Genomic DNA, 25,795 nt, shown 5'->3' with positions numbered 1-25,795 from the left:
GTGACATAAGAGTGACATAAGAGTGACGTCAGAGTGACATCAGAGTGACATAAGAGTGACGTCAGAGTGACATCAGAGTGACATCAGAGTGACGTCAGAGTGACATAAGAGTGACGTCAGAGTGACATCAGAGTGACATCAGAGTGACATAAGAGTGACGTCAGAGTGACATCAGAGTGACATAAGAGTGACGTCAGAGTGACATCAGAGTGACATAAGAGTGACGTCAGAGTGACATAAGAGTGACGTCAGAGTGACATCAGAGTGACATCAGAGTGACATCAGAGTGACATCAGAGTGACGTCAGAGTGACATAAGAGTGACGTCAGAGTGACAGAGTGACATCAGAGTGACGTCAGAGTGACATCAGAGTGACGTCAGAGTGACATCAGAGTGACATCAGAGTGACATAAGAGTGACGTCAGAGTGACATCAGAGTGACGTCAGAGTGACATCAGAGTGACATAAGAGTGACGTCAGAGTGACATCAGAGTGACATAAGAGTGACGTCAGAGTGACATCAGAGTGACGTCAGAGTGACATCAGAGTGACGTCAGAGTGACATCAGAGTGACATAAGAGTGACGTCAGAGTGACGTCAGAGTGACATCAGAGTGACATAAGAGTGACGTCAGAGTGACATCAGAGTGACGTCAGAGTGACATCAGAGTGACGTCAGAGTGACATCAGAGTGACGTCAGAGTGACATCAGAGTGACATAAGAGTGACGTCAGAGTGACATCAGAGTGACGTCAGAGTGACATCAGAGTGACGTCAGAGTGACATCAGAGTGACATAAGAGTGACGTCAGAGTGACATCAGAGTGACGTCAGAGTGACATCAGAGTGACGTCAGAGTGACATCAGAGTGACATAAGAGTGACGTCAGAGTGACATCAGAGTGACGTCAGAGTGACATCAGAGTGACGTCAGAGTGACATCAGAGTGACATCAGAGTGACATAAGAGTGACGTCAGAGTGACGTCAGAGTGACATCAGAGTGACATAAGAGTGACATCAGAGTGACATCAGAGTGACGTCAGAGTGACATCAGAGTGACATCAGAGTGACATAAGAGTGACATCAGAGTGACATCAGAGTGACATAAGAGTGACGTCAGAGTGACGTCAGAGTGACATCAGAGTGACATAAGAGTGACATCAGAGTGACATCAGAGTGACGTCAGAGTGACATCAGAGTGACATCAGAGTGACATAAGAGTGACGTCAGAGTGACATCAGAGTGACGTCAGAGTGACATCAGAGTGACATAAGAGTGACATCAGAGTGACATCAGAGTGACGTCAGAGTGACATCAGAGTGACATCAGAGTGACATAAGAGTGACGTCAGAGTGACATCAGAGTGACGTCAGAGTGACATCAGAGTGACGTCAGAGTGACATCAGAGTGACGTCAGAGTGACGTCAGAGTGACGTCAGAGTGACATCAGAGTGACATCAGAGTGACGTCAGAGTGACATCAGAGTGACGTCAGAGTGACATCAGAGTGACATCAGAGTGACATAAGAGTGACGTCAGAGTGACGTCAGAGTGACATCAGAGTGACATAAGAGTGACATCAGAGTGACATCAGAGTGACGTCAGAGTGACATCAGAGTGACATCAGAGTGACATAAGAGTGACGTCAGAGTGACATCAGAGTGACGTCAGAGTGACATCAGAGTGACATCAGAGTGACATAAGAGTGACGTCAGAGTGACATCAGAGTGACATCAGAGTGACGTCAGAGTGACATCAGAGTGACATAAGAGTGACATAAGAGTGACGTCAGAGTGACATCAGAGTGACGTCAGAGTGACATCAGAGTGACATAAGAGTGACATCAGAGTGACATCAGAGTGACGTCAGAGTGACATCAGAGTGACATCAGAGTGACATAAGAGTGACGTCAGAGTGACATCAGAGTGACGTCAGAGTGACATCAGAGTGACGTCAGAGTGACATCAGAGTGACATAAGAGTGACGTCAGAGTGACGTCAGAGTGACATCAGAGTGACATAAGAGTGACATCAGAGTGACATAAGAGTGACGTCAGAGTGACATCAGAGTGACATAAGAGTGACATCAGAGTGACATCAGAGTGACATAAGAGTGACATCAGAGTGACATAAGAGTGACATAAGAGTGACGTCAGAGTGACATCAGAGTGACGTCAGAGTGACATCAGAGTGACATAAGAGTGACATAAGAGTGACATCAGAGTGACGTCAGAGTGACGTCAGAGTGACATCAGAGTGACATAAGAGTGACGTCAGAGTGACGTCAGAGTGACGTCAGAGTGACATCAGAGTGACATAAGAGTGACATCAGAGTGACATCAGAGTGACATAAGAGTGACATAAGAGTGACATCAGAGTGACATCAGAGTGACATCAGAGTGACATAAGAGTGACGTCAGAGTGACGTCAGAGTGACATCAGAGTGACGTCAGAGTGACATCAGAGTGACGTCAGAGTGACATCAGAGTGACGTCAGAGTGACGTCAGAGTGACATCAGAGTGACGTCAGAGTGACGTCAGAGTGACATCAGAGTGACATAAGAGTGACATCAGAGTGACGTCAGAGTGACGTCAGAGTGACGTCAGAGTGACATCAGAGTGACGTCAGAGTGACATCAGAGTGACATCAGAGTGACGTCAGAGTGACGTCAGAGTGACATCAGAGTGACGTCAGAGTGACATCAGAGTGACATAAGAGTGACATCAGAGTGACATAAGAGTGACGTCAGAGTGACATCAGAGTGACATAAGAGTGACATAAGAGTGACATCAGAGTGACATAAGAGTGACATCAGAGTGACATAAGAGTGACATCAGAGTGACATCAGAGTGACATAAGAGTGACATCAGAGTGACATAAGAGTGACATCAGAGTGACATAAGAGTGACGTCAGAGTGACATCAGAGTGACATCAGAGTGACGTCAGAGTGACATCAGAGTGACATAAGAGTGACATCAGAGTGACATAAGAGTGACGTCAGAGTGACATCAGAGTGACATCAGAGTGACGTCAGAGTGACGTCAGAGTGACATCAGAGTGACATAAGAGTGACATCAGAGTGACATCAGAGTGACGTCAGAGTGACGTCAGAGTGACATCAGAGTGACATCAGAGTGACGTCAGAGTGACGTCAGAGTGACGTCAGAGTGACGTCAGAGTGACATCAGAGTGACATCAGAGTGACGTCAGAGTGACATCAGAGTGACATAAGAGTGACATAAGAGTGACGTCAGAGTGACGTCAGAGTGACATCAGAGTGACATCAGAGTGACATAAGAGTGACATAAGAGTGACATCAGAGTGACATCAGAGTGACATCAGAGTGACATAAGAGTGACGTCAGAGTGACGTCAGAGTGACGTCAGAGTGACATCAGAGTGACATAAGAGTGACATCAGAGTGACATAAGAGTGACGTCAGAGTGACATCAGAGTGACATAAGAGTGACATCAGAGTGACGTCAGAGTGACATCAGAGTGACATAAGAGTGACATCAGAGTGACATAAGAGTGACATCAGAGTGACATAAGAGTGACATCAGAGTGACATCAGAGTGACATAAGAGTGACATCAGAGTGACATAAGAGTGACATAAGAGTGACGTCAGAGTGACATCAGAGTGACATAAGAGTGACGTCAGAGTGACATCAGAGTGACATCAGAGTGACGTCAGAGTGACATAAGAGTGACGTCAGAGTGACATCAGAGTGACATCAGAGTGACATAAGAGTGACGTCAGAGTGACATCAGAGTGACATAAGAGTGACGTCAGAGTGACATCAGAGTGACATAAGAGTGACGTCAGAGTGACATAAGAGTGACGTCAGAGTGACATCAGAGTGACATCAGAGTGACATCAGAGTGACATCAGAGTGACGTCAGAGTGACATAAGAGTGACATAAGAGTGACGTCAGAGTGACAGAGTGACATCAGAGTGACGTCAGAGTGACATCAGAGTGACGTCAGAGTGACATCAGAGTGACATCAGAGTGACATAAGAGTGACGTCAGAGTGACATCAGAGTGACGTCAGAGTGACATCAGAGTGACATAAGAGTGACGTCAGAGTGACATCAGAGTGACATAAGAGTGACGTCAGAGTGACATCAGAGTGACGTCAGAGTGACATCAGAGTGACGTCAGAGTGACATCAGAGTGACATAAGAGTGACGTCAGAGTGACGTCAGAGTGACATCAGAGTGACATAAGAGTGACGTCAGAGTGACATCAGAGTGACGTCAGAGTGACATCAGAGTGACGTCAGAGTGACATCAGAGTGACGTCAGAGTGACATCAGAGTGACATAAGAGTGACGTCAGAGTGACATCAGAGTGACGTCAGAGTGACATCAGAGTGACGTCAGAGTGACATCAGAGTGACATAAGAGTGACGTCAGAGTGACATCAGAGTGACGTCAGAGTGACATCAGAGTGACGTCAGAGTGACATCAGAGTGACATAAGAGTGACGTCAGAGTGACATCAGAGTGACGTCAGAGTGACATCAGAGTGACGTCAGAGTGACATCAGAGTGACATCAGAGTGACATAAGAGTGACGTCAGAGTGACGTCAGAGTGACATCAGAGTGACATAAGAGTGACATCAGAGTGACATCAGAGTGACGTCAGAGTGACATCAGAGTGACGTCAGAGTGACATAAGAGTGACATCAGAGTGACATCAGAGTGACATAAGAGTGACGTCAGAGTGACGTCAGAGTGACATCAGAGTGACATAAGAGTGACATCAGAGTGACATCAGAGTGACGTCAGAGTGACATCAGAGTGACATCAGAGTGACATAAGAGTGACGTCAGAGTGACATCAGAGTGACGTCAGAGTGACATCAGAGTGACATAAGAGTGACATCAGAGTGACATCAGAGTGACGTCAGAGTGACATCAGAGTGACATCAGAGTGACATAAGAGTGACGTCAGAGTGACATCAGAGTGACGTCAGAGTGACATCAGAGTGACGTCAGAGTGACGTCAGAGTGACGTCAGAGTGACGTCAGAGTGACGTCAGAGTGACATCAGAGTGACATCAGAGTGACGTCAGAGTGACATCAGAGTGACGTCAGAGTGACATCAGAGTGACATCAGAGTGACATAAGAGTGACGTCAGAGTGACGTCAGAGTGACATCAGAGTGACATAAGAGTGACATCAGAGTGACATCAGAGTGACGTCAGAGTGACATCAGAGTGACATCAGAGTGACATAAGAGTGACGTCAGAGTGACATCAGAGTGACGTCAGAGTGACATCAGAGTGACATCAGAGTGACATAAGAGTGACGTCAGAGTGACATCAGAGTGACATCAGAGTGACGTCAGAGTGACATCAGAGTGACATAAGAGTGACATAAGAGTGACGTCAGAGTGACATCAGAGTGACGTCAGAGTGACATCAGAGTGACATAAGAGTGACATCAGAGTGACATCAGAGTGACGTCAGAGTGACATCAGAGTGACATCAGAGTGACATAAGAGTGACGTCAGAGTGACATCAGAGTGACGTCAGAGTGACATCAGAGTGACGTCAGAGTGACATCAGAGTGACATAAGAGTGACGTCAGAGTGACGTCAGAGTGACATCAGAGTGACATAAGAGTGACATCAGAGTGACATAAGAGTGACGTCAGAGTGACATCAGAGTGACATAAGAGTGACATCAGAGTGACATCAGAGTGACATAAGAGTGACATCAGAGTGACATAAGAGTGACATAAGAGTGACGTCAGAGTGACATCAGAGTGACGTCAGAGTGACATCAGAGTGACATAAGAGTGACATAAGAGTGACATCAGAGTGACGTCAGAGTGACGTCAGAGTGACATCAGAGTGACATAAGAGTGACGTCAGAGTGACGTCAGAGTGACGTCAGAGTGACATCAGAGTGACATAAGAGTGACATCAGAGTGACATCAGAGTGACATAAGAGTGACATAAGAGTGACATCAGAGTGACATCAGAGTGACATCAGAGTGACATAAGAGTGACGTCAGAGTGACGTCAGAGTGACATCAGAGTGACGTCAGAGTGACATCAGAGTGACGTCAGAGTGACATCAGAGTGACGTCAGAGTGACGTCAGAGTGACATCAGAGTGACGTCAGAGTGACGTCAGAGTGACATCAGAGTGACATAAGAGTGACATCAGAGTGACGTCAGAGTGACGTCAGAGTGACGTCAGAGTGACATCAGAGTGACGTCAGAGTGACATCAGAGTGACATCAGAGTGACGTCAGAGTGACGTCAGAGTGACATCAGAGTGACGTCAGAGTGACATCAGAGTGACATAAGAGTGACATCAGAGTGACATAAGAGTGACGTCAGAGTGACATCAGAGTGACATAAGAGTGACATAAGAGTGACATCAGAGTGACATAAGAGTGACATCAGAGTGACATAAGAGTGACATCAGAGTGACATCAGAGTGACATAAGAGTGACATCAGAGTGACATAAGAGTGACATCAGAGTGACATAAGAGTGACGTCAGAGTGACATCAGAGTGACATCAGAGTGACGTCAGAGTGACATCAGAGTGACATAAGAGTGACATCAGAGTGACATAAGAGTGACGTCAGAGTGACATCAGAGTGACATCAGAGTGACGTCAGAGTGACGTCAGAGTGACATCAGAGTGACATAAGAGTGACATCAGAGTGACATCAGAGTGACGTCAGAGTGACGTCAGAGTGACATCAGAGTGACATCAGAGTGACGTCAGAGTGACGTCAGAGTGACGTCAGAGTGACGTCAGAGTGACATCAGAGTGACATCAGAGTGACGTCAGAGTGACATCAGAGTGACATAAGAGTGACATAAGAGTGACGTCAGAGTGACGTCAGAGTGACATCAGAGTGACATCAGAGTGACATAAGAGTGACATAAGAGTGACATCAGAGTGACATCAGAGTGACATCAGAGTGACATAAGAGTGACGTCAGAGTGACGTCAGAGTGACGTCAGAGTGACATCAGAGTGACATAAGAGTGACATCAGAGTGACATAAGAGTGACGTCAGAGTGACATCAGAGTGACATAAGAGTGACATCAGAGTGACGTCAGAGTGACATCAGAGTGACATAAGAGTGACATCAGAGTGACATAAGAGTGACATCAGAGTGACATAAGAGTGACATCAGAGTGACATCAGAGTGACATAAGAGTGACATCAGAGTGACATAAGAGTGACATCAGAGTGACATAAGAGTGACGTCAGAGTGACATCAGAGTGACATCAGAGTGACGTCAGAGTGACATCAGAGTGACATAAGAGTGACATCAGAGTGACATAAGAGTGACGTCAGAGTGACATCAGAGTGACATCAGAGTGACGTCAGAGTGACGTCAGAGTGACATCAGAGTGACGTCAGAGTGACATCAGAGTGACATCAGAGTGACGTCAGAGTGACATCAGAGTGACATAAGAGTGACATAAGAGTGACGTCAGAGTGACATCAGAGTGACGTCAGAGTGACATCAGAGTGACATAAGAGTGACATAAGAGTGACATCAGAGTGACGTCAGAGTGACGTCAGAGTGACATCAGAGTGACATAAGAGTGACGTCAGAGTGACATCAGAGTGACATCAGAGTGACATAAGAGTGACGTCAGAGTGACGTCAGAGTGACATCAGAGTGACATCAGAGTGACATAAGAGTGACATAAGAGTGACATCAGAGTGACATCAGAGTGACATCAGAGTGACATAAGAGTGACGTCAGAGTGACGTCAGAGTGACATCAGAGTGACGTCAGAGTGACATCAGAGTGACATAAGAGTGACATCAGAGTGACATAAGAGTGACGTCAGAGTGACATCAGAGTGACATAAGAGTGACGTCAGAGTGACATCAGAGTGACATCAGAGTGACATAAGAGTGACGTCAGAGTGACGTCAGAGTGACATCAGAGTGACATCAGAGTGACATAAGAGTGACATCAGAGTGACATCAGAGTGACATCAGAGTGACATAAGAGTGACGTCAGAGTGACGTCAGAGTGACATCAGAGTGACATCAGAGTGACATCAGAGTGACATCAGAGTGACATCAGAGTGACATAAGAGTGACGTCAGAGTGACATCAGAGTGACGTCAGAGTGACATCAGAGTGACATAAGAGTGACGTCAGAGTGACATCAGAGTGACATCAGAGTGACATCAGAGTGACATAAGAGTGACATCAGAGTGACATAAGAGTGACGTCAGAGTGACGTCAGAGTGACATCAGAGTGACGTCAGAGTGACATCAGAGTGACATCAGAGTGACATCAGAGTGACATAAGAGTGACATCAGAGTGACATCAGAGAGATGTCACTCTGATGTCACTCTGATGTCACTCAGAGTGACATAAGAGTGACATCAGAGTGACATAAGAGTGACATAAGAGTGACATCAGAGTGACATAAGAGTGACATCAGAGTGACATAAGAGTGACATCAGAGTGACATAAGAGTGACATCAGAGTGACATCAGAGTGACATCAGAGTGACATCAGAGAGATGTCACTCTGATGTCACTCTGATGTCACTCTTATGTCACTCTGATATCAGAGTGACATAAGAGTGACATAAGAGTGACATCAGAGTGACATAAGAGTGACGTCAGAGTGACGTCAGAGTGACATAAGAGTGACGTCAGAGTGACATCAGAGTGACATCAGAGTGACATCAGAGTGACATCAGAGTGACATAAGAGTGACATAAGAGTGACATAAGAGTGACGTCAGAGTGACATCAGAGTGACATCAGAGTGACATAAGAGTGACATCAGAGTGACATCAGAGTGACGTCAGAGTGACATCAGAGTGACATAAGAGTGACGTCAGAGTGACATCAGAGTGACATAAGAGTGACGTCAGAGTGACGTCAGAGTGACGTCAGAGTGACATCAGAGTGACGTCAGAGTGACATCAGAGTGACATAAGAGTGACGTCAGAGTGACATAAGAGTGACATAAGAGTGACGTCAGAGTGACGTCAGAGTGACATCAGAGTGACGTCAGAGTGACGTCAGAGTGACATAAGAGTGACGTCAGAGTGACATCAGAGTGACATCAGAGTGACGTCAGAGTGACATCAGAGTGACATAAGAGTGACGTCAGAGTGACATCAGAGTGACATAAGAGTGACATCAGAGTGACATAAGAGTGACATAAGAGTGACGTCAGAGTGACATCAGAGTGACATCAGAGTGACATAAGAGTGACATAAGAGTGACATCAGAGTGACATCAGAGTGACATAAGAGTGACGTCAGAGTGACGTCAGAGTGACGTCAGAGTGACATCAGAGTGACATCAGAGTGACATCAGAGTGACATCAGAGTGACATAAGAGTGACATCAGAGTGACATCAGAGTGACATCAGAGTGACATAAGAGTGACGTCAGAGTGACATCAGAGTGACATCAGAGTGACATAAGAATGACGTCAGAGTGACATCAGAGTGACATCAGAGTGACGTCAGAGTGACATCAGAGTGACATAAGAGTGACATAAGAGTGACATAAGAGTGACATAAGAGTGACGTCAGAGTGACATAAGAGTGACATCAGAGTGACATAAGAGTGACATCAGAGTGACATCAGAGTGACATCAGAGTGACATCAGAGTGACATAAGAGTGACATAAGAGTGACATCAGAGTGACATAAGAGTGACATCAGAGTGACATCAGAGTGACATAAGAGTGACATCAGAGTGACATAAGAGTGACATAAGAGTGACGTCAGAGTGACATCAGAGTGACATAAGAGTGACATCAGAGTGACATAAGAGTGACATCAGAGTGACATCAGAGTGACATCAGAGTGACATCAGAGTGACATAAGAGTGACATAAGAGTGACGTCAGAGTGACATAAGAGTGACGTCAGAGTGACATCAGAGTGACATAAGAGTGACGTCAGAGTGACATCAGAGTGACATCAGAGTGACATCAGAGTGACATAAGAGTGACATCAGAGTGACATAAGAGTGACATCAGAGTGACATCAGAGTGACATCAGAGTGACATAAGAGTGACATCAGAGTGACATAAGAGTGACATCAGAGTGACATAAGAGTGACAGAGTGACATCAGAGTGACATCAGAGTGACATAAGAGTGACATAAGAGTGACGTCAGAGTGACATAAGAGTGACATCAGAGTGACATCAGAGTGACATAAGAGTGACATAAGAGTGACGTCAGAGTGACATAAGAGTGACATAAGAGTGACATCAGAGTGACATAAGAGTGACGTCAGAGTGACATCAGAGTGACATCAGAGTGACGTCAGAGTGACACCAGAGTGACATAAGAGTGACGTCAGAGTGACATCAGAGTGACATCAGAGTGACATCAGAGTGACATAAGAGTGACATAAGAGTGACATCAGAGTGACGTCAGAGTGACGTCAGAGTGACATCAGAGTGACATAAGAGTGACGTCAGAGTGACATAAGAGTGACATCAGAGTGACGTCAGAGTGACATCAGAGTGACGTCAGAGTGACATCAGAGTGACATCAGAGTGACATAAGAGTGACGTCAGAGTGACATCAGAGTGACATCAGAGTGACATCAGAGTGACATAAGAGTGACATCAGAGTGACATAAGAGTGACGTCAGAGTGACGTCAGAGTGACGTCAGAGTGACATCAGAGTGACATAAGAGTGACATCAGAGTGACATAAGAGTGACATAAGAGTGACATCAGAGTGACATAAGAGTGACATAAGAGTGACGTCAGAGTGACATCAGAGTGACATAAGAGTGACATCAGAGTGACATAAGAGTGACATCAGAGTGACATCAGAGTGACATCAGAGTGACATAAGAGTGACATAAGAGTGACGTCAGAGTGACATCAGAGTGACATAAGAGTGACATCAGAGTGACATAAGAGTGACATCAGAGTGACATCAGAGTGACATCAGAGTGACATAAGAGTGACATAAGAGTGACGTCAGAGTGACATAAGAGTGACGTCAGAGTGACATCAGAGTGACATAAGAGTGACGTCAGAGTGACATCAGAGTGACATCAGAGTGACATCAGAGTGACATAAGAGTGACATAAGAGTGACGTCAGAGTGACATCAGAGTGACATAAGAGTGACGTCAGAGTGACATCAGAGTGACATCAGAGTGACGTCAGAGTGACATCAGAGTGACATCAGAGTGACATAAGAGTGACGTCAGAGTGACATCAGAGTGACATAAGAGTGACGTCAGAGTGACGTCAGAGTGACATCAGAGTGACATAAGAGTGACATCAGAGTGACATCAGAGTGACATAAGAGTGACATAAGAGTGACGTCAGAGTGACATCAGAGTGACATAAGAGTGACATCAGAGTGACATAAGAGTGACATCAGAGTGACATCAGAGTGACATCAGAGTGACATAAGAGTGACGTCAGAGTGACATCAGAGTGACATAAGAGTGACATCAGAGTGACATAAGAGTGACATCAGAGTGACATCAGAGTGACATAAGAGTGACGTCAGAGTGACATAAGAGTGACATCAGAGTGACATCAGAGTGACATAAGAGTGACATCAGAGTGACATAAGAGTGACGTCAGAGTGACATCAGAGTGACATCAGAGTGACGTCAGAGTGACATCAGAGTGACATAAGAGTGACATAAGAGTGACGTCAGAGTGACATCAGAGTGACATCAGAGTGACATCAGAGTGACATCAGAGTGACATAAGAGTGACATCAGAGTGACATAAGAGTGACATCAGAGTGACATAAGAGTGACATCAGAGTGACGTCAGAGTGACGTCAGAGTGACATCAGAGTGACATAAGAGTGACATCAGAGTGACATCAGAGTGACATAAGAGTGACATCAGAGTGACATAAGAGTGACATAAGAGTGACATAAGAGTGACATCAGAGTGACATAAGAGTGACATCAGAGTGACGTCAGAGTGACGTCAGAGTGACGTCAGAGTGACATCAGAGTGACATAAGAGTGACATCAGAGTGACATCAGAGTGACATCAGAGTGACATCAGAGTGACATAAGAGTGACGTCAGAGTGACATCAGAGTGACGTCAGAGTGACGTCAGAGTGACATCAGAGTGACATAAGAGTGACATAAGAGTGACGTCAGAGTGACATCAGAGTGACATAAGAGTGACGTCAGAGTGACATCAGAGTGACATCAGAGTGACGTCAGAGTGACATCAGAGTGACATAAGAGTGACATAAGAGTGACGTCAGAGTGACATCAGAGTGACATCAGAGTGACATCAGAGTGACATAAGAGTGACATAAGAGTGACATCAGAGTGACATCAGAGTGACGTCAGAGTGACATCAGAGTGACATAAGAGTGACGTCAGAGTGACATAAGAGTGACATCAGAGTGACGTCAGAGTGACATCAGAGTGACGTCAGAGTGACGTCAGAGTGACATCAGAGTGACATCAGAGTGACATCAGAGTGACATAAGAGTGACATAAGAGTGACGTCAGAGTGACATCAGAGTGACATAAGAGTGACGTCAGAGTGACATCAGAGTGACATAAGAGTGACATCAGAGTGACATAAGAGTGACATCAGAGTGACATCAGAGTGACATCAGAGTGACATCAGAGTGACATAAGAGTGACATAAGAGTGACGTCAGAGTGACATAAGAGTGACGTCAGAGTGACATCAGAGTGACATAAGAGTGACGTCAGAGTGACATCAGAGTGACATCAGAGTGACATCAGAGTGACATAAGAGTGACATAAGAGTGACGTCAGAGTGACATCAGAGTGACATAAGAGTGACGTCAGAGTGACATCAGAGTGACGTCAGAGTGACGTCAGAGTGACATCAGAGTGACATCAGAGTGACATAAGAGTGACGTCAGAGTGACATCAGAGTGACATAAGAGTGACGTCAGAGTGACGTCAGAGTGACGTCAGAGTGACATCAGAGTGACATAAGAGTGACATCAGAGTGACATCAGAGTGACATAAGAGTGACATAAGAGTGACGTCAGAGTGACATCAGAGTGACATAAGAGTGACATCAGAGTGACATAAGAGTGACATCAGAGTGACATCAGAGTGACATCAGAGTGACATAAGAGTGACGTCAGAGTGACATCAGAGTGACATAAGAGTGACATCAGAGTGACATAAGAGTGACATCAGAGTGACATCAGAGTGACATCAGAGTGACATAAGAGTGACATAAGAGTGACGTCAGAGTGACATAAGAGTGACATCAGAGTGACATCAGAGTGACATAAGAGTGACATCAGAGTGACATAAGAGTGACGTCAGAGTGACATCAGAGTGACATCAGAGTGACGTCAGAGTGACATCAGAGTGACATAAGAGTGACATAAGAGTGACGTCAGAGTGACATCAGAGTGACATCAGAGTGACATCAGAGTGACATCAGAGTGACATAAGAGTGACATCAGAGTGACATAAGAGTGACATCAGAGTGACATCAGAGTGACATCAGAGTGACGTCAGAGTGACATCAGAGTGACATAAGAGTGACATAAGAGTGACGTCAGAGTGACATCAGAGTGACATCAGAGTGACATCAGAGTGACATAAGAGTGACATAAGAGTGACATCAGAGTGACATCAGAGTGACGTCAGAGTGACATCAGCGTGACATAAGAGTGACGTCAGAGTGACATAAGAGTGACATCAGAGTGACGTCAGAGTGACATCAGAGTGACGTCAGAGTGACATCAGAGTGACATCAGAGTGACATAAGAGTGACATAAGAGTGACGTCAGAGTGACATCAGAGTGACATCAGAGTGACATAAGAGTGACGTCAGAGTGACATCAGAGTGACATCAGAGTGACATCAGAGTGACATAAGAGTGACATCAGAGTGACATAAGAGTGACGTCAGAGTGACATCAGAGTGACATCAGAGTGACATAAGAGTGACATAAGAGTGACATCAGAGTGACATCAGAGTGACATCAGAGTGACATAAGAGTGACATAAGAGTGACATCAGAGTGACATCAGAGTGACGTCAGAGTGACATAAGAGTGACGTCAGAGTGACATAAGAGTGACATCAGAGTGACGTCAGAGTGACATCAGAGTGACGTCAGAGTGACGTCAGAGTGACATCAGAGTGACATCAGAGTGACATCAGAGTGACATAAGAGTGACATAAGAGTGACGTCAGAGTGACATCAGAGTGACATAAGAGTGACGTCAGAGTGACATCAGAGTGACATAAGAGTGACATCAGAGTGACATCAGAGTGACATCAGAGTGACATCAGAGTGACATCAGAGTGACATAAGAGTGACATAAGAGTGACGTCAGAGTGACATAAGAGTGACGTCAGAGTGACATCAGAGTGACATAAGAGTGACGTCAGAGTGACATCAGAGTGACATCAGAGTGACATCAGAGTGACATAAGAGTGACATAAGAGTGACGTCAGAGTGACATCAGAGTGACATAAGAGTGACGTCAGAGTGACATCAGAGTGACATCAGAGTGACGTCAGAGTGACATCAGAGTGACATCAGAGTGACATAAGAGTGACGTCAGAGTGACATCAGAGTGACATAAGAGTGACGTCAGAGTGACGTCAGAGTGACGTCAGAGTGACATCAGAGTGACATAAGAGTGACATCAGAGTGACATAAGAGTGACATAAGAGTGACGTCAGAGTGACATCAGAGTGACATAAGAGTGACATCAGAGTGACATAAGAGTGACATCAGAGTGACATCAGAGTGACATCAGAGTGACATAAGAGTGACGTCAGAGTGACATCAGAGTGACATAAGAGTGACATCAGAGTGACATAAGAGTGACATCAGAGTGACATCAGAGTGACATCAGAGTGACATAAGAGTGACATAAGAGTGACGTCAGAGTGACATAAGAGTGACATCAGAGTGACATCAGAGTGACATAAGAGTGACATCAGAGTGACATAAGAGTGACGTCAGAGTGACATCAGAGTGACATCAGAGTGACGTCAGAGTGACATCAGAGTGACATAAGAGTGACATAAGAGTGACGTCAGAGTGACATCAGAGTGACATCAGAGTGACATCAGAGTGACATCAGAGTGACATAAGAGTGACATCAGAGTGACATAAGAGTGACATCAGAGTGACATAAGAGTGACATCAGAGTGACATAAGAGTGACATCAGAGTGACATCAGAGTGACGTCAGAGTGACATCAGAGTGACATAAGAGTGACATCAGAGTGACATCAGAGTGACATAAGAGTGACATCAGAGTGACATAAGAGTGACATCAGAGTGACATCAGAGTGACATAAGAGTGACGTCAGAGTGACATCAGAGTGACATCAGAGTGACGTCAGAGTGACATCAGAGTGACATAAGAGTGACATAAGAGTGACGTCAGAGTGACATCAGAGTGACATCAGAGTGACATCAGAGTGACATAAGAGTGACATAAGAGTGACATCAGAGTGACATCAGAGTGACGTCAGAGTGACATCAGAGTGACATAAGAGTGACGTCAGAGTGACATAAGAGTGACATCAGAGTGACGTCAGAGTGACATCAGAGTGACGTCAGAGTGACGTCAGAGTGACATCAGAGTGACATAAGAGTGACATCAGAGTGACATAAGAGTGACATCAGAGTGACATCAGAGTGACATCAGAGTGACATAAGAGTGACGTCAGAGTGACATCAGAGTGACATAAGAGTGACATCAGAGTGACATAAGAGTGACATCAGAGTGACATCAGAGTGACATCAGAGTGACATAAGAGTGACATAAGAGTGACGTCAGAGTGACATAAGAGTGACATCAGAGTGACATCAGAGTGACATAAGAGTGACATCAGAGTGACATAAGAGTGACGTCAGAGTGACATCAGAGTGACATCAGAGTGACGTCAGAGTGACATCAGAGTGACATAAGAGTGACATAAGAGTGACGTCAGAGTGACATCAGAGTGACATAAGAGTGACATCAGAGTGACATAAGAGTGACATCAGAGTGACATAAGAGTGACATCAGAGTGACATCAGAGTGACATAAGAGTGACATCAGAGTGACATAAGAGTGACATCAGAGTGACATAAGAGTGACATCAGAGTGACATCAGAGTGACATCAGAGTGACATAAGAGTGACATCAGAGTGACATAAGAGTGACATCAGAGTGACATAAGAGTGACATCAGAGTGACATCAGAGTGACATAAGAGTGACATCAGAGTGACATAAGAGTGACATCAGAGTGACATCAGAGTGACATAAGAGTGACATCAGAGTGACATAAGAGTGACGTCAGAGTGACATCAGAGTGACGTCAGAGTGACATCAGAGTGACATCAGAGTGACATCAGAGTGACATAAGAGTGACATCAGAGTGACATCAGAGTGACATAAGAGTGACATCAGAGTGACATAAGAGTGACGTCAGAGTGACATCAGAGTGACATCAGAGTGACATAAGAGTGACGTCAGAGTGACATCAGAGTGACATCAGAGTGACATCAGAGTGACATAAGAGTGACATCAGAGTGACATAAGAGTGACGTCAGAGTGACGTCAGAGTGACGTCAGAGTGACATCAGAGTGACATAAGAGTGACATCAGAGTGACATAAGAGTGACATAAGAGTGACATCAGAGTGACATAAGAGTGACGTCAGAGTGACGTCAGAGTGACGTCAGAGTGACGTCAGAGTGACGTCAGAGTGACGTCAGAGTGACATCAGAGTGACATAAGAGTGACATCAGAGTGACATAAGAGTGACATCAGAGTGACATCAGAGTGACATAAGAGTGACATAAGAGTGACGTCAGAGTGACATCAGAGTGACATAAGAGTGACATCAGAGTGACATCAGAGTGACATAAGAGTGACGTCAGAGTGACATCAGAGTGACATCAGAGTGACGTCAGAGTGACATCAGAGTGACATAAGAGTGACATAAGAGTGACGTCAGAGTGACATCAGAGTGACATAAGAGTGACATAAGAGTGACATAAGAGTGACATCAGAGTGACATAAGAGTGACATCAGAGTGACATAAGAGTGACATCAGAGTGACATAAGAGTGACATAAGAGTGACATAAGAGTGACGTCAGAGTGACATCAGAGTGACATCAGAGTGACGTCAGAGTGACATCAGAGTGACATAAGAGTGACATCAGAGTGACATAAGAGTGACATCAGAGTGACATAAGAGTGACGTCAGAGTGACATCAGAGTGACATCAGAGTGACGTCAGAGTGACATCAGAGTGACATAAGAGTGACATAAGAGTGACGTCAGAGTGACATCAGAGTGACATCAGAGTGACATCAGAGTGACATAAGAGTGACATAAGAGTGACATCAGAGTGACATCAGAGTGACGTCAGAGTGACATCAGAGTGACATAAGAGTGACGTCAGAGTGACATAAGAGTGACATCAGAGTGACGTCAGAGTGACATCAGAGTGACATCAGAGTGACATCAGAGTGACGTCAGAGTGACGTCAGAGTGACATCAGAGTGACATCAGAGTGACATAAGAGTGACATCAGAGTGACGTCAGAGTGACATCAGAGTGACGTCAGAGTGACATAAGAGTGACATAAGAGTGACGTCAGAGTGACATCAGAGTGACATCAGAGTGACATAAGAGTGACGTCAGAGTGACATCAGAGTGACATCAGAGTGACATCAGAGTGACATAAGAGTGACATCAGAGTGACATAAGAGTGACGTCAGAGTGACGTCAGAGTGACATAAGAGTGACATCAGAGTGACATAAGAGTGACATCAGAGTGACATCAGAGTGACATAAGAGTGACGTCAGAGTGACATAAGAGTGACGTCAGAGTGACGTCAGAGTGACATCAGAGTGACATCAGAGTGACGTCAGAGTGACATCAGAGTGACATCAGAGTGACATCAGAGTGACGTCAGAGTGACGTCAGAGTGACATCAGAGTGACGTCAGAGTGACGTCAGAGTGACATCAGAGTGACATCAGAGTGACATCAGAGTGACATCAGAGTGACGTCAGAGTGACATCAGAGTGACGTCAGAGTGACATCAGAGTGACATCAGAGTGACGTCAGAGTGACATAAGAGTGACATCAGAGTGACGTCAGAGTGACATCAGAGTGACGTCAGAGTGACATCAGAGTGACATCAGAGTGACATAAGAGTGACATAAGAGTGACGTCAGAGTGACATCACAGTGACATAAGAGTGACGTCACAGTGACATCAGAGTGACATCAGAGTGACATAAGAGTGACGTCAGAGTGACATCAGAGTGACATAAGAGTGACATCAGAGTGACATCAGAGTGACATCAGAGTGACATAAGAGTGACATCAGAGTGACGTCAGAGTGACATAAGAGTGACGTCAGAGTGACATAAGAGTGACATCAGAGTGACATAAGAGTGACATAAGAGTGACATCAGAGTGACATAAGAGTGACGTCAGAGTGACGTCAGAGTGACGTCAGAGTGACATCAGAGTGACATCAGAGTGACGTCAGAGTGACGTCAGAGTGACATCAGAGTGACATAAGAGTGACATCAGAGTGACATAAGAGTGACATCAGAGTGACATCAGAGTGACATCAGAGTGACATAAGAGTGACATAAGAGTGACGTCAGAGTGACATCAGAGTGACATAAGAGTGACATCAGAGTGACATCAGAGTGACATCAGAGTGACATAAGAGTGACATAAGAGTGACGTCAGAGTGACATAAGAGTGACATCAGAGTGACATAAGAGTGACATAAGAGTGACGTCAGAGTGACATCAGAGTGACATCAGAGTGACATAAGAGTGACATCAGAGTGACATAAGAGTGACGTCAGAGTGACATCAGAGTGACATCAGAGTGACGTCAGAGTGACATCAGAGTGACATAAGAGTGACATAAGAGTGACGTCAGAGTGACATCAGAGTGACATCAGAGTGACATAAGAGTGACATCAGAGTGACATAAGAGTGACATAAGAGTGACATAAGAGTGACATCAGAGTGACATCAGAGTGACATAAGAGTGACATCAGAGTGACGTCAGAGTGACGTCAGAGTGACGTCAGAGTGACATCAGAGTGACATCAGAGTGACGTCAGAGTGACATCAGAGTGACATAAGAGTGACATCAGAGTGACATAAGAGTGACATCAGAGTGACGTCAGAGTGACATCAGAGTGACATCAGAGTGACGTCAGAGTGACATCAGAGTGACATAAGAGTGACATCAGAGTGACATAAGAGTGACATAAGAGTGACATCAGAGTGACATAAGAGTGACGTCAGAGTGACATCAGAGTGACATAAGAGTGACATAAGAGTGACGTCAGAGTGACATCAGAGTGACATCAGAGTGACATCAGAGTGACATAAGAGTGACATCAGAGTGACATCAGAGTGACATAAGAGTGACATAAGAGTGACATCAGAGTGACATAAGAGTGACATCAGAGTGACATCAGAGTGACATCAGAGTGACATAAGAGTGACATAAGAGTGACGTCAGAGTGACATCAGAGTGACGTCAGAGTGACATCAGAGTGACATCAGAGTGACGTCAGAGTGACATCAGAGTGACATAAGAGTGACATAAGAGTGACGTCAGAGTGACATCAGAGTGACATCAGAGTGACATCAGAGTGACATAAGAGTGACATAAGAGTGACATCAGAGTGACATCAGAGTGACGTCAGAGTGACATCAGAGTGACATAAGAGTGACATAAGAGTGACGTCAGAGTGACATCAGAGTGACATCAGAGTGACATCAGAGTGACATAAGAGTGACATCAGAGTGACATCAGAGTGACATAAGAGTGACATAAGAGTGACATCAGAGTGACATCAGAGTGACATAAGAGTGACATCAGAGTGACATCAGAGTGACATCAGAGTGACATAAGAGTGACATAAGAGTGACGTCAGAGTGACATCAGAGTGACATAAGAGTGACATCAGAGTGACATCAGAGTGACATCAGAGTGACATAAGAGTGACATAAGAGTGACGTCAGAGTGACATAAGAGTGACATCAGAGTGACATAAGAGTGACATAAGAGTGACGTCAGAGTGACATCAGAGTGACATCAGAGTGACATAAGAGTGACATCAGAGTGACATAAGAGTGACGTCAGAGTGACATCAGAGTGACATCAGAGTGACGTCAGAGTGACATCAGAGTGACATAAGAGTGACATAAGAGTGACGTCAGAGTGACATCAGAGTGACATCAGAGTGACATAAGAGTGACATCAGAGTGACATAAGAGTGACATAAGAGTGACATAAGAGTGACATCAGAGTGACATAAGAGTGACATCAGAGTGACATAAGAGTGACATCAGAGTGACGTCAGAGTGACGTCAGAGTGACGTCAGAGTGACATCAGAGTGACATCAGAGTGACGTCAGAGTGACATCAGAGTGACATAAGAGTGACATCAGAGTGACATAAGAGTGACATCAGAGTGACGTCAGAGTGACATCAGAGTGACATCAGAGTGACGTCAGAGTGACATCAGAGTGACATAAGAGTGACATAAGAGTGACGTCAGAGTGACATCAGAGTGACATCAGAGTGACATCAGAGTGACATAAGAGTGACATAAGAGTGACATCAGAGTGACATCAGAGTGACGTCAGAGTGACATCAGAGTGACATAAGAGTGACGTCAGAGTGACATAAGAGTGACATCAGAGTGACGTCAGAGTGACATCAGAGTGACGTCAGAGTGACATCAGAGTGACATCAGAGTGACATAAGAGTGACGTCAGAGTGACATCAGAGTGACATCAGAGTGACATAAGAGTGACGTCAGAGTGACATCAGAGTGACATCAGAGTGACATCAGAGTGACATAAGAGTGACATCAGAGTGACATAAGAGTGACGTCAGAGTGACGTCAGAGTGACGTCAGAGTGACATCAGAGTGACATAAGAGTGACATCAGAGTGACATAAGAGTGACATAAGAGTGACATCAGAGTGACATCAGAGTGACATAAGAGTGACGTCAGAGTGACGTCAGAGTGACGTCAGAGTGACGTCACTCTGACGTCAGAGTGACATAAGAGTGACATAAGAGTGACATAAGAGTGACATCAGAGTGACATCATCAGAGTCCAACTCAACTCCTGCAGCAGGAAAAGCTGCAGGAGTTAAAGAGAGTTAGTTGTTTTCAGAGGGAAATGGAGAGTTTAATTGACAAAAAACTGCATTAAAGGATAATTTCCGTTTTTTACAACCTGGACCTTATTTCTAGCATAAAATAAGATCATTTTACTCACCCAGAAACTTTGGTGTCATTTGGAGTTGTTTTGACGAAATTAGCCCCCGTGGAGCGGCGCGTATATCCGTATAATGCGAGAACACGGGGCACGCAATGCAGCCACTAAATAACACATTATCCGCTGCAATACTCGTTCATTTCGCCAATATTTTGTTATGATACACTAGTGATATTCCCCTCCAAGCCCGTGGTGGCATGTTATCAACATGCTGCGCCTGTAGGTTGACTACTAACCTCCGACCTGGATGATGTCATCTCCGACCGCTGCCCGGCGCGGCTAACTTGCTACGGCTAATGCTATGGTTAGTTTCTGTGTGTTTCTGACTTGTCAGAACAAAATGAGCAGCTGGATGAAGTTCAGCTTCCACAGGCTTCCTCTCCTCAACCTGGACTCACTAAAGCTCCGGCTAGTTGAGATAAAAATGGACCCGAATGGCGAAGCAGAACGATTATTATCAGAATGAGCCGGGCAGCGGTCGGAGATGACATCATCCAGGTCAGAGGTTAGTAGTCAACCTACAGGCGCAGCATGTTGATAACATGCCACCACGGGCTCGGAGGGGAATATCACTAGTGTATCATAACAAAATATTGGCGAAATGAACGAGTTTTGCGGTGGATAATGTGTTATTTAGAGGCTGCATTGCTGCCCCGTGTTCTCGCATTATACGGATATACGCGCCGCTCCACTGGGGCTAATTTCGTCAAAACAACTCCAAATGACACCAAAGTTTCTGGGTGAGTAAAATGATCTTATTTTATGCTAGAAATAAGGTCCAGGTTGTAAAAAACGGAAATTATCCTTTAATTAAACATCAGTAACTTTCTCTTACATAAAATTATCAGGACTTTAAAACTCATTTGAAGTTCAGTAACTGTATTTTATGATAATTAAAGAGGAATTCTTTATGATTTCCACCTTAACTTAGTATTTCCACCTTAACTCTTTAGTATTTCTACATTAACTCAGCTCCATGTGTCCCTTAGCTCCAGCTCCAGAGTCCTAGTGAAATGTTTAAATGTTTTTGGAGAAATTGTTCCACGTTTTTTCCAGAAATTTCTCTACAATATTTCCAAAAATTCACAGCATTGGCCCTAATTTGAACGTACATTGACTAAAAAAGTAACGTTCTTCAGTCTCAGAACAAATACTTGTGTATTCTAGTTTCAAAATGTTGTCCAATGGGGGTCCGTGGTCTAATTTGTGTCAATTTAGGGTCCTTGATGTAAAAAAGTTTGACAACCACTGTCATATATGATAAATAACGTTATCCACCACTCCATGGACTGATTTCTCACCAGCTATATATATATATATATATATATATATATATATATGATTATTTTATTTATATCTTTATAACTGTTTTATGGCAAAGTGGTGAAAGTGGACTGGATCAATGAGGAGAGAAACTCCTCCCAGCAGATCTTCACATAAATCACTGGTTCTTTAACGCCGCTGTCGTAAAGGAGGCAACTCCCCACTGATCCTCATTAAAATCTCATTAATCTCATTAAAATGGACCATGTCGTTATAAACATCAGCTCTACATGGGGTTCAATAAGAGACGAGGGTCAGAGTCGTTTGACACGAGTTTCCTGTTAACAGTCCGATCCGATCGAGTTCAGTCGACAGCTTTTCTACTGGTTTTTATTCAGCAACAAGTCCACACGATGTGGGTCAGTGTGATAATAAAAACTGATACTACTGTGTAAACCAGTCAAAATCAATCAAAAAAAACTAATTTAGGATCAGTTATAGACAATCCAGTCAGACTGTGTAAAACAGATTTATATATTCACACCAAAGAGCAGACTGATCAGAGAGAATCGTGTCTGAACATCAAGATCAATAATTTAACAGAGACCGGGGTCTGAAAGCCCCGAAAGACATTTAACATTAATCACATATCTAAATAAATAAATAAATAAAGCCACATCAACTCCCCTTAAAATAAAAACTAAGATCTCTAAAATAAAATGAAAATACACCCAAAAAATATAAAATAAAATGATGGATATACAGTAAACAGTTCTGGCCCGTTCCTCTGGATACCTCCGCACGTTTCGTACTGTATTTGTGCATTTTTACATGATGATGGCTGTGCTGCAAAAAGTAGGTCACACACACACACACACACACACACTGTACACTCATGCATTGCACACATATTCTTGCAGAAACAAAATGAAATTCCCTCCTGTGAAATGTAATCAGTGCTGCTGCCAGAGCGGTTGCCAGGTTTGTTCTTTTTCCTTTTTTTCGAAAACACAACAACACAGGACACACACACACACACACACACACACCTACACGCACACAAACACACAAGCACAAACATACACACACACCTACACACACACAGGACCACAACGGTTTCTGTTTATTAGGAAAATTAAATTTGAGTTTATTCTGAGAATCTCTCCAGATACTTTACAACTGAACCAATCCCGGTACAGTATGGAGAGTGGGTGTGTGATTATGGGATGTCATTAGTGTCATATCTGCTGCATCACCATGGAGCCTGATGTGTTGTACTGTAACACACATATGATGATACATTCACACCGGCTCGTGTTGTGTAAATGAGCTGTGAAATACGCTGCTGTTGTGCTGATTAGATCCATTTTTAGAGGAAACTGGTTTGACGACAGACGAACACACAGCAGAATAAAACCAGGAGGTAATGATTAATATTATATTATATTATTATAATTGTGAATCTTATATATTATTGTTTTATAAGTCCAGGGTTTACATGTATCATTTAATCCTATATTTAATTAATTCACATTGTTGAATTAAGACTGAATTACTCTGCACAGAATAATAATAAATCGGATATTTCTATATGATAAATGTCGTTGTGATGTCACAAAATCCTGTTTTTCTCGTCCAGGTGTTTCAGTGGTTTAAGGTGAGTGTAGAGACGCGTGAAAACAAACTAAACCAACATTAACAATTAGTAACAACAATAAAAAAAAATTATTATTTTAGGTGTCAGATCACGACTCATTCTGCTTCAGCTCAGAAAACAAATAATTGATCTAATTTTTAATCTGATAACTAAATAAAAATCTGTTTTACTCATCAGAGACTCTTAGAAAAGTTGCTGCTCCTGTTTTATTTTGAAACTCTAGGCTGGACTTTTATTTTGAAAATTCCAGGGTTGTGTAGCTGTGTGGACAAACAGAGGAAACCTTTGGAAAATTGGCTGATTGGCTGAAGACGTTAATCAATCTGCAGCTGTTTTTTTGTGTTTTCATCGTCATATTTTGTTCCTTTTTGCAACTATTCAACAAGTGAACAGTCTACTTCCTGTTTACACTGATAGAGCAGAGATCAGTATCGTATTGTCGCTGATCTGAACTCGTCTTTATCGTCAGGTTTCACCTCACGTCTTCGTCTCTCGTTGTCGTGTTTATCTCTGGTTTCCCGGAGCGACGACACCTTGACAACCCGCCGTGTCTCTGTCTGTTCCACTGATGTTTTCTAATCACGTCGTCTCGCCGCTCGGATCGCGCTGCTTCCTCATTAGTGTGATGAACATGAAGCAGCTGATCTGACGCCATGTTCCCATCTCTTTATTTCCACTAACACACACACACACACACACACACACACACACACACACACACGTTTCTCTCAACTGCTTCACATCATATTTTCTGTAGTTGCAGACTTACAGTGCATTTGTCCTCAGGGGGCCACCGTAGTTCAGCCGCTTTTAGCTCAAACAGCTCAGACTGATGCTGCGTTCAAAACAACTCGGAAGTAACCGAGAAGTTGGAACTCAAACTTCAAAAATTATTTGATTTGATTTGACTTTATTGTCATTTTCATGTAGCCTAAGTACTTTAAAACAAAATGCCGTGCAGCAATTCAAAAACAAATTAAAAAGAAACAGCAATAGAAAAAGTCAAAATTGTATAGAGATTGCACTGTGCCATTTAAAGAGTCAATGCTCCCAGAAGCCGCCATGTTGGTCGCCAAGTGTCAGCAAATGTGTTAAACTAACACTAACTAACTAACTAGTAACTAACATTGTGGCTGATTTCTGATCGCAGAAAATATACGCAGCAACAATTTATGTTTATTTTGGAAGCAGATGAAGATGCGTGAAAGGATCGACAAATAACTTTTAATTGCAATTCAATTCGTACCGCTAACGATGTTTCGTTGCTGTCACTGCACGTCGGAAGTTTGACACTGTTCAATTCATTTTTCACATTTCAAAGTTTGTTTTTTAAACAAAGGACATGCCATAAAAACATGGCAGATGATATTCAAACAATATGCAAAACAAATAAGTTGCGTAGTAGAAGTAAAACTTATTTGCTCCCACTCGTTCTCCATAAATGAATACTTAAATAATCTGTTTCCTCTCAATAAGCCTGTGTAAACATATTATATAAAAGTACACGTCTCCATAAGTGTAACAATACCCTGTATCACCTTGTTACTACCAACATTTACTTCACTCCTACATTTCATAAGGATGAAATCTGCCTATTTCTG

At 44.0% G+C, this 25,795-nt stretch overlaps 1 protein-coding gene across 1 annotated transcript in view; it reads left to right on the top strand.

Moving 5' to 3' along the window:
* Positions 1-25,795, top strand: part of LOC311003471 (E3 ubiquitin-protein ligase HECW1-like) — a gene marked incomplete at both ends in the record, with an annotated part of 108,328 nt that overhangs the window by 55,003 nt on the left and 27,530 nt on the right. The gene's annotated exons all lie outside the window — the stretch shown is intronic.

Source organism: Trachurus trachurus (genome assembly GCF_905171665.1).
Source record: "Trachurus trachurus genome assembly, chromosome: 20".
Lineage (NCBI taxonomy): Eukaryota > Metazoa > Chordata > Actinopteri > Carangiformes > Carangidae > Trachurus > Trachurus trachurus.
The sequence above is the reverse complement of the archived record's forward strand: the minus strand, read 5'-3'. Positions and strand labels throughout refer to the sequence as shown.